Source organism: Ixodes scapularis, unplaced genomic scaffold (genome assembly GCF_016920785.2).
Source record: "Ixodes scapularis isolate PalLabHiFi unplaced genomic scaffold, ASM1692078v2 PGA_scaffold0__279_contigs__length_252992795, whole genome shotgun sequence".
In the NCBI taxonomy this organism is placed as follows: Eukaryota; Metazoa; Arthropoda; class Arachnida; order Ixodida; family Ixodidae; genus Ixodes; species Ixodes scapularis.
Window position 1 is genome coordinate 78916549 of NW_024609835.1, and position 8941 is coordinate 78925489.

The following is an 8941-nucleotide window of genomic DNA, read 5'->3' on the forward strand; positions in this document are numbered from 1 at the left end:
GATCTAAAGGGTTTTTCTATGGGGTATCCTTGAAGGGTTTTTCTGTGGGGTATTTCTGAAGGGCTTTGAAGGCCTGTGAGGTCCCGTAATCCTTCAAGGCTGACGGGCCCTTTAGAAATATTTTCAATAGGGTTTTTATAGTATTTACACGTACTCCCGAGGACAATATAAAATAAAACACCGATCCGGATTTTTTTTTCTTCTGCGTCTATGGTTTCCACCAGCTCAATTGTCTCTCAATTTCTCAAAAAGCCCAAAGTATGGTACATCCACTTTGCATTCTCTATCCCTGGGTCGGACCGGAGTTCCTTTCTCAAAGACTGGCCGTTATCGCCAAAGAAGCGTGAAGGACTGTTTCAGCTTATATTGTCCGTGACAGTGCGTGGGAAAAGTTCAATAAAGTTCAAGCAGCAACACTCCATTTCACTCCGTCTGCAGGCGACACTACACCGTCGGAGTGAACGGCGCTCGTTGTCTTGTGGGTTCGCCTATTCCTGAATCAATTAATCACGCACACACGCAAAAAAGTACGAGATCTCGGCGCATTCCCTGCGCGTGATTGGTTTGGTCGGAGTTGCAAACGCGGAAATGCGACGGGCGCCGTGATGGTGCACTTTTTAAGCTGCCCGATTGGCTCCTCTGGAATGTGGCATCGACTGCGGTCTGTCTTAAAACGGAACGGTGTTTATTTAAAAGAAAGCCACAACTTGGCTATACGTGCTAGGTCAACACCATCTAGATAAGCAGAAGGCCTCCGCACCGTCATCAGAGTCAGATCGAACGAGGCCTGAGATTGGGCACGAGTGCTGCGTCAGTGTTCGCCCGGTTTTCGTGTTCAATCAGCGGGTCGAAGGTCGGACTCAAGCCTAATAGCCGAGTTAGCGCCAACCAACTGTGAGGACTTTTCATGAAAGGAGAGAAGGCGATGAGGAGACTTCGATTATTCTAGGTGGTGTTGGCTAATTTGCTGCGCTGCTCAACTGTCATGCAAATCAGTTCTACGAATTACGACAATAATGTTTGTTTATTTGTGTTTTCGAGGCTATGATGGGTAAATTAGGTAGATGGTTAGTTTTAGCTGAACATTTGGTTGAAGTATTTCATTTCATTTCATTTATTTACCTCAAGGGCGTCTTTGAGGACCCATTAAATGAGGGGGGTAGGTGGTATACGGATTTGTAACAACATAATGACACATTTTTCCAAACACAGTCATTGGTATAACAAAATAATCACAATCAGCCCAGCACAGTTTACAAAAAGGAAGTGACATCGTACGTACACAACTGCAATTTTCAACTGGACGTAACTATGTATAAAACAACAATTTCAATATGGGGAAACAGAGAGTGACCTTGAAAACAACAAATAAGCATGCATGTGTACTATTCATGCCATAAGCGCTCACACATTGATTTAAATTCAACGAGATTTGTGTTAGTAACCACCTTGTCTGGCAAGTTATTCTATTTTGCAATCGATAATATTAAGGGTGAAAATAGAAAGGAATTCGGGTGTGACTGGTATTGCTGTACCTTACAGGAATTACCGGTTCGAGGATAAATATGATGTGCGGGATGATAATAGGTGTTTTTAAAGCACGAGTTACTGTAGTATAAGTCATGAAAGAAACATGCGGTAAATAGTGCGCCGGGTAGACAATGAAGTGAGACCCAAATTTGTTTTTAAAGCTGAGACACTAGTTTAGGCGAAAAGTCGTTTGATATGAACCGGGCTGCTTTACTTTGGACAGACTCTAATTTGGGAGAAAGATAATTTTGCTGTGGATGCCATATGATACTTGGATATTCTAGTTTTAGGAGAATAATTGTTTTATATGCTAGCAGTTTTGTTGAAGTGGGGGCCAGGTGTAGAGTGCGCCTTAAGAAACCTAGAGATTTAAATGAGTTGGTGACTAAGTTGTCGATATGTTGTTTCCATGGGAGTTTCAGAGATGTTTACTCCTAAGTAATTGTATAGTGAAACACATTCAAGTTGCTGCATGAGTAATGCTCATTGGCTGTATGATTTGTTTGAATTTGTAGTAACGGTCATGTGTTTACAGTTGTCAGGGTTAACGGTCATCTGCCATTCTGAGCACCAGGAAGATATAGCATCAAGGTCATATTGGAGGACGTGATGGTCTGTCGGGTCTAAGATTTTTCTACAAATAACACAATCATCTGCGAATAGGCGGATAGTTGAGGTAATTTAAGAGAGAAGATCGTTAATATAAATGAGGAAAAAAAGGGGGCCGAGAACGCCACCTTGGGGGACGCCTGAAGATACTGGGACTGAGTTAGATGAAGAACCATTCGCCGAGACTGACTGTTGTCTACTTGTTAGGAACGAAGCTATCCATTTTATTACTACAGGGTTAATCTGGAGTAGAGAAAGTTTTAGGAGTAGTCGTTGGTGGGGAACGGTATCGAATGCTTCGGCAAAGTCTATAAATATAACGTCTGTTTGTAGTGTGAGTAATGACTATTAAAATGAAGATCCGTGACAAACTCAAACAGTTGACTAGTACATGAGTGGCGCTTTCTGAAACAGTGCTGGTTGGGGAAAAAAGTTGCGTTGATCCAGGTATGAGATTATGTTACAATAAATAACATTCCATGAGCTTACACGGCACACTTGTGAGCGAGATAGGTCTGTAGTTTCATGTATTTGATTTGTTGCGCGTCTTGAAAATGAGTTGAACTCGGGCGAATCGCCAGTCAGCTGGTACATCAGCAGAATTTAGACTTTGTTGAAAAAGAGCGCTGAGTATTTTTGATGCTGAGTGCTGTGTGTCATTTTTAGTAGTTTGGCCGAGATGCCATCGTTTCCAGGGGCGCTATTAGAAGACAGATTTTGAATTGCCTTCCGGATTCCCTCCGAGATGAATAAGGTTGGAGGCATGCATATTTCCTGATAAGATAGAGGGTAGCAGTGGAAACATTTCAGGTGTAAAAACGCTGGAAAAGAATGAATTTAACGAATTGGCCGTCTGGTCATCACTAAGTGCTTCCCCCTGATCGTTTACAAACGAAGGGCTTTTCTCAGTTTCTTTTGGATTAACTGTTTTCCAAAACTTCTTGGGGTGCGGGGAAAGAATGTTAGGTAGGGTGACAAAAAGAAATGTTAATTGCGCTTTTTTTACTTCGGATTTACACAACTTTGAATGCGAGCGATATGATGACCAAACAGCGAGGTCGTATAGTCTTTTTGCTTTTAAGAATAGTCTTCTCTTTTTGTTTAACATACATTTTAGACCGTTGGTAAACTAAGGAGATGCAAGGTCAGATATAACAGCAGTTTTGGGCGCAAAAGTGTGAATAATTCTATGAACATATTTTAATAAGGAGCCATGTTTTCACTTGCGGTTGTCTTGTCATAAGATGACATGTAATATCTTTCGAAGTTTAGTATGACTGCCGTCATCCCATCGATTTTAGCATGCGAAAACACGAATATTTGTTTTGGAATATTTGCGGAGAGGTTACAATTTTGTGAAGATTGAATATGAATCAGAGCGTGGTCACTTATACTTTCCGTAGTACTGATAGGCGTTACACATTCTGGATCAGTGGTAAGAAATAAATCTAGTATAGCCTCATTACGGGTTGCTGTGGCTATCATCTGGTGAAGTCCAAACACACTGATTATCAAAAGGAACTCTGTACATTGACGAGAATTTCCATAGTTGGGAAAGGGCAGTAATGTGGACCAGTTCATTTCAGTATAGTTAAAATCGCCAGCAAAAAAGCAGTGATCATTGGGAAAATGTTTGGTTACAGTTCCAATGACATGATATAATAATTTATTGAATTCAGTTCGATTGACATGAGGCGGGCGGTAACAGACACCAATTAAGACACTGCGGTAATCCAACTTGACGCGAATCCACAGCACTTCAAGGTCAGATAAACAATCTATTTGGAAGCATGATACAGCTCTTTTGACCGCAATGATAACACCACCGCCCCTGGCGAGGGCTCTGTCTTTCCGAAAGATAGTATATGATCGACTTAAAAGGAGTTCGTCATTTGTTATATCAGGTGTCCGTGCCAGGTTAAACCAGGTTTTCCGTGCCAAGAATGACGTCAGGCTCGCTACTGGAAGTGATGTTTTCAAGTTCGTCTTGTTTAGATAGGACACTTCGAAAGTTGGCAACAATAAAAGAAAGATTAGCAGGGACAGTGCGATTTGTGGACTTGCGATTTACACAGTGTCAGTCATTCCGAGCAGTGACATCCCGGCGCATGTGAAGGGAAACAACAGAATCACTCGCTCGGTCATAGATGAATGACTGTGTACCAGCGTATAGTGTGTTATAAGTAACCTTGTATTTCGTTCCGCTTTCTCTAAACTGTTCTGCAAATTTCCACAACTTCTGCCTCGCAGAGCGCACCTTATCAGAAAAATCTTCAGAGATTTGAATAGGGGGCGTTACATTTTTAAGCTTGAAAGCATTGCGGAGAACTTCTTCTCGATCTCGAAAGCTAAGAAATTTTACAATGATCTGTCGATTTGTTCCCGATCGTTTTTTACGCATTCAATGGGCCCTTTCTATTTCTCTCAAGCCGATTCCGAGCATATCTTGTGCAAAGCCAGTAATGATGACTTTGGCGTCATTCCACGGCTCGTTTTTCAGTTCAGGTAAACCTTTGAATATTAAATTGTTTCGCCTCATTCGGTTTTCTATGCCGTCAACGACTGTGTTCATATCACTCAGGTGATCACGATAAAGATATCGAGACGCACTTAATACTGTTTACTCTCGTTTCAATATTGCTCAAGATTTCCTGAATTTTTGGGATTTCTTTTATTTGGCCTTCTACTTTTGAGACCCGGGTTTCGAGAGCAGCGATGCCGCTGTTGATTTGATCTAATTTTATGGAGTTTTCTTGCTGGTTTTTGTTGGTTGCTGCAATCAATGCTTCGATCGCGTGTTGTAGGTTATGAATTTTTCCTGCATTTGTAGGTCCGGGATTTGCCTCAACATCTCCGGCAGAGGCCAAAAGTATGAACATTGCTGTAGCTATCGTTAGGAGTTTCGCAAACCCAAACATGGTTCTGATAGGCAGGCGTAGTAACTTAACATGCTCAGCTGAGGTCGTTTCTTCTTAGATACAAAAGAACCTATACGTGCTCTGAAAGTAGCGATGTCAACACCAATCACGGCAAACAAACGAACAAAACAAATATCTAGTACAGAAACACTGTTTGGGGATTCACAGCCACTTCAAGAGGAGAAGAATATCGCGTACGGGAAGCTTTGCGCTCACCTGCAGCGATATCGACGATGTGAATGGTACAGTGACAGGGCCGTGAATCCCGCGGTGTCCCTTGCGTCGCTTGCATCTGTAGATCCAGGAGTTCGGGCGTTCGAGCGTGCTGGCGTGGATGGGGCTTGGTTGGGTCACGAGGTTTGTCGTCCTGATTAGTCAAGCTGGTACCGGCGCCGTCATCCTCGAGAAGGGGCACAAGCTGCAACGATATCGACGATGTGAATGGTACAGTGACAGGGTCGTGAAATAGTAAGAAAGCAAATTGCCCAAAAGCAACTTCATTTAGGTACCACAATTACTCTCATGTTTGATAACCCAAATGATTATCTACCTTTTTTTTTAATTTGAATTACATGAGTAAGACCGCATCCTGTATTACCTTCGTTCTTTTATTTTTTCTCTTTTTATTTGTACGTTTGTTAAGTAATTGCAGCCTTGGAAAATCACCAGGATTTTCGTAGAAATTATTATTTCCGGTAAATTAAAGTACTATAGGATCCCATTTTCGGAAGTCACACAGAAAGGTGTTAGTCCTTTGTCGCCCTTCTTCAAAGATTATCATCGTCATTCTTGTCCAGCTGACTCTGATCTTAGCATCGGTTGCGTTATCATCCGGAACTCCCACATTTTCCGATTTTTCACCTGTGTTTGGCAGACAGGCGCTTGACGGACTCGGTTGCCAAACCAACTGCATTTCGTGAAACGTTGATCTCGGCACCTGCTTTGAAAATACCTAGAGTCTTTTGTTTTCGGGTTTTATATTGTGTTTCTTTTTGTTGTTTTTTGTTTGTTTTTTTTAATTGGAAACAGGGGGGGGGGGGGGGTAAAAACTGGTTGCTACTTTTCGTGCTGATTATGGAGAGCGATCGGGATTTTTTTTTTATTAACGCTTAAGATTCGGTTTTTTCGGGGTTATATTTATAAATATATTATATATTAGCTAAAACAAAGGCTACTGATCCGTTTGGGTTATGGAATGTTTTAATTTACACAAAGAACACAGGGGATAGCAATAAAGCATTTGGTACTCGAGCTTTTCGATCTTTCACAAATCTTTGTCAACATATATAATTCTCTGCACGCGTAGCATGTCAGCCCCACTCTAAACCTCTCCGGTTTTTGCCCATACCCTAATGGAGAAACCGTTCTCTCAATATCAAAGACGTAGATTGCTACGCATAACAATGTTAGAGCGGAATTTCCTTGCTTGGGGAAGCGCAGCCGTGGCGTAATGCCAATACACCAGAAGGTTGACACTCGTGTTGGGGGGGCTCGGTTCCAACAGGTACTGTTTAAAATCGTTCTCGAGTGAATCAACATCGTCGATCATGCAAATGAACATATCCTGTAGCCATCGAAGCACTCGCTCAGAAGGCACTTCTGAAACGGGTTCACAGTCGCTCCCAATTTCCAAAGCGTCAGCTGGTTTTTTTGTTTATCAGAGACGTCACGTTGAGTTGTGCAATGCTATTATGTGGTGATTTTCGCACAAAAGCTTCCACAGCATGCTTTCTTTAAGTTGACCGTGTCCTTTGGTAACACTGCCAAGACAGCTTTTGCCTGATCGCCCTTGCCGACCATCGTTAACATCTCACTGGCAGCTCGATATTCACAAGGTGATAAAATATTGGCATGAAAAGAGTTCCACTTGCAATTGCTTTCTGAGCATCTAAGAGTGGATGTAGTAAATCCCTTAGCGAAAACGCTTTTTTTTTTGGAAAGTAATGTTCAAATAGTTTTTGCTTTGCTACTGTCATGAGCGCTTTAAACAAGATCTGCTAATGAGCTCCACATTTCTACGACAACAGCGTTTTGTACAAGCTTTGCGATCTATTCGGAACTACAGAAGGAGCTTTATTACCTCAGGCAGAGGAAAATAGAGACACGGATGTCTACGTAATTTTGGTGAAGTTTGTTAGTGTGTTTAAATAGGGCTCCAAAAGTGATTTCACCGGATCGAACATCGGATACGCATGGAGAAGAAGTGGCAGGGTTCACACTCACACGGATGAAATGTGCGAAATATTTCAGCTGCACAATGTGAATCACTTCAGCTTGACATGTCTCTCCTACCATTTTTCGCATGTATTCCGGTGAGTCGGTGGCCACAGCGACGAGGTCCTTCCCTGTCTTGCCTACCGACAGGAGATCCTTGCTGACTACCTTTGCCACCGTGTAACTGCTTGAAGCATTTGCCCTGTCGACATCAACTAAACACACCTGCTTCTTTATGGCTTTTTCGCTGTAATAGCAGAGCAGAGTGCTAATGGTCGGTACGCCGGGGAGGTTTGGAGATTCGTCGAAAAAAACATTGACATTCACAGCTTGTACGTCATCACATATTTCGATCATATCTCTGTCAAACGTTTCTTTCAGGTGCTTCAGAAGTGTTTACCTTGTCGGCATGGTCTTTACTGCCCTGCAATATCGCATGAAGTCGCCCAATGGCCCATCCGCTTGCACCATCCTGTATCCACTGCACGCCAGGGAAAGCACGAAGTCGTGAATAACGCCGTCCACTTCCTTTTCTTTGTCATCTTGTCTGCAGGACACATCAAAGGGCGTTGGCTGAGTGCTTCCCGCCTTTTCAGCTTCCTGGGATGACATCTTGAGTTTCTTATTATGAGTTTACGCCAGATGCTCGGGAATTCGGTCGTAGGGCTTTTTCGCTGGGTTGATACAATCTCAGTGTTGCAGTATTTGCACACTAAGACGTGGCTACCTTAACCGTCCTCTCAGTTCTTTGCAATATGAAGATCCTCATTTTCCGTGCACCATTCATCCAGTGTTTTTTGCTTACGTACTATCTCCTGGGTTATTCGCTCCTTGGGTTTTTAGCAATGCGCCCAAATCGTCGAAGGAAGCTCCTTGTTGACACTAAACAGAATACCACTTTTTTTTACCGCCGCCAGATCACATTTTGTTTGTCTTCTGTCATTGCTCGGATAAACCCGCCTTCTTCAAGGTTGTTACGTGGTTTTGGGTCAGCTGTTGTGGGTCGTTGGGTTTTGCCCACAGGCCTGGTTTGTGGGGTTGAGGATGTTGGTGGTTCTAACTAAGTTGAAGGGGCTTTTCCCTGAAAACTATGTTGAAATAAAATTTGAAACCCTCTCTTAAAATTGTTTCATGGTGTCCCTTTTTTTATTTTTGTCGCCTAGTTTTTTTAGTAGGCGCTTGCTATGTCGCTGCAGTTTAATGAGCAAACATGATCCAGCACGGTTTTCTGTGGTCTGGTGCTTGCGCGCATGTTCAAACGAATGCTTTGTTTTTTTCTCAAATATTTGCGGAGTAGAGTGATTTAAAAGATAGAGAAACATACTTCAGGAATTCGGAAAGACCTCGGGTTTATTCCAATTTTTCAAAAACTGGTTCGGGTTGTAAATATCGCGTAAGATCGTGTTTTGCCCGAAAACAAAGGACCTTAAATGTACCCAGTGCGATGACATCTGACGGAGACTGTACAACGAAAGGCGCCACTACACTTCCCATTCCTGGAGCTATCCCGACTGATGCAATAGGTGTCTTAGAGTGAAGTGCGCCTTCAGGGTGACGATAATAGTGCGCATGGTCGACTCAATGACCTCTCATTCTTGGACTCATGAATTATTTATTCTCCTTTAAGTCAACTTGTCGCACGGCGACAATGTTGCACGCAGCTAAACAGC

At 42.7% G+C, this 8941-nt stretch overlaps 1 pseudogene; it reads right to left on the minus strand.

Moving 5' to 3' along the window:
- Window positions 1-4635: 4635 nt before the first annotated feature.
- Window positions 4636-7883, minus strand: LOC115322411 (annotated as a pseudogene).
- Window positions 7884-8941: the final 1058 nt, after the last annotated feature.